This window comes from Nesoenas mayeri (genome assembly GCF_963082525.1).
Source record: "Nesoenas mayeri genome assembly, chromosome: 1".
Lineage (NCBI taxonomy): Eukaryota > Metazoa > Chordata > Aves > Columbiformes > Columbidae > Nesoenas > Nesoenas mayeri.
Window position 1 is genome coordinate 973,744 of NC_137541.1, and position 1,803 is coordinate 975,546.

Sequence of the window (1,803 nt, forward strand, 5' to 3'; positions counted from 1 at the left end):
AGGGGACGAGCTGCAACAGGGGACGAGCTGGAGCAGGGAATGAGCTGGAGCAGGGGATGAGCTGCAGTCCTGCTCAGTGTGGCATGGAAGCCAGGGCCACCAGCTGTCACCTACCAGGCCAGGATATAGGGCAGCCCCTGCCACACGCTCGCCAGGCACCGGCTCCTCTCCTGCAGGGAGAAAACTCCTGGTGATCGGGGGCTGCAGGTGTTGCAGCAGCTCTACGCTGCAGCCTCGCTCTGCCGGGATGCAGGGACAGCCGCTGGAGCCCCATGGAAGGGAGTGCTCCTGGATCCCCTGCTGCTGCCCATGTCCCCGCAGGGCTGGAGCAGCCGCGTGTGCGAAGGGCGATGTGGCTGCCCCGCGGCTGGGGCCACCCACCCGCAGAGCTGCCACGGGCCAGGCTCTCCAGCCGTGGACGGTGCGGTACGCTTCGTACGCATAGACAACCACCATCAGGAACGAGACGGCGTAGAAGGTCTGCAGAGGAGAGGAGAGCAGGTTCCTGCTGTGCCCAGCACCCCAACGGCACCTTCCCCATCCCTCATCATCCTCTGTACCCCGATGTCCCGCTGTCCCCCGCAGAGCCGTGCTGGGAGCAGTTGCACAACAAGGGAGCAGCTCCATTGAATAGAATCATAGAATCACAGCATCATTTGAGTTGGAAAAGTCCCTGAAGGTCATTGAGTCCAATCATAACCCACCCTGACCCTGCCCCATGTCCTGAGAACCTCATGTCCGTCTGTCCAGCCCTCCAGGGCTGGTGACTCCAGCACTGCCCTGGGCAGCCTGTTCCAATGCCCCACAGCCCTTTGGGGAAGAAATTGTTCCCACATCCAACCTCAACCTCCCCTGGCGCAACTTGAGGCCGTTTCCTCTGCTCCTGGCGCTTGTTCCTGGGGAGCAGAGCCCGACCCCCCTGGCTCCAAGCTCCTTTCAGGCAGATCAGAGATCAGAAGGTCTCCCCTCAGCTCCTGTTCTCCTTTTCTCACACGAGCAGCTACATTGGAGTTTGTCACCCAGAGCAGGACACAGCGGGGTGAGAGGGACGATGTGTTTGGGGGAAACACTCACCATGTTACCCCAAGGAACCAGCCTTGGTGGCTCAGGACGGCGACATGGGGAACAGGCGGCGTTTCTCTTTGTGAGGAACAGCTCCCCACGCCGGTATTTCCCCAGGGACACTTCGGCATACGGGTCTGAGCTCTGGTGCGAGCTCTGGTGACCCCCTTACCATGGCCAGCATCAGGCCGTAGGGACAGGCCGCATACGCGAGGATGAAGAGCGGGGCCGGCAGCAGCTGGATGGTGGCCGTGCTCAGCACCGCGGCGGCGGCCAGGAGATCGGCCAGGGCCAGGAGGAACAGCGGGCGGAGCTGGGGACGGGACACGGCGTCAGCCCTGCTGGCAGCACCGCCCGGCACAGCAGCAGCGCCTGCTCTGCGGAGCTGCCACGTCCCTCCCGCAGGGGAGCTGGGACCAGCGGCTCCCGGGGGGCTGCAGCGAGGGTCCTGCATCTCCCGCCCTCCCGCGTCCCGCTGCGCTCTGAGCCCGGCAGCGGCGGCTGACCCGGCTCTGCCCCGAGATAACCAGAGCCAAACCCTGTCCCTTCACCCCTGGGTGACAGCGGCACTCACCTGGATGTGACAGCATCGCCCCCGCCGGGAGGTGACAGTGAGGACTGAGCTGCTGCCCAGGAGGCTGGAAGAGACAGGACTGGTGGTTTATGTCCCACAGAGCGGAGCTGTGTCCCAGCACGGGGTTTAATGTCCCACAGAGCGGAGCTGTGTCCCACCACGGGGTT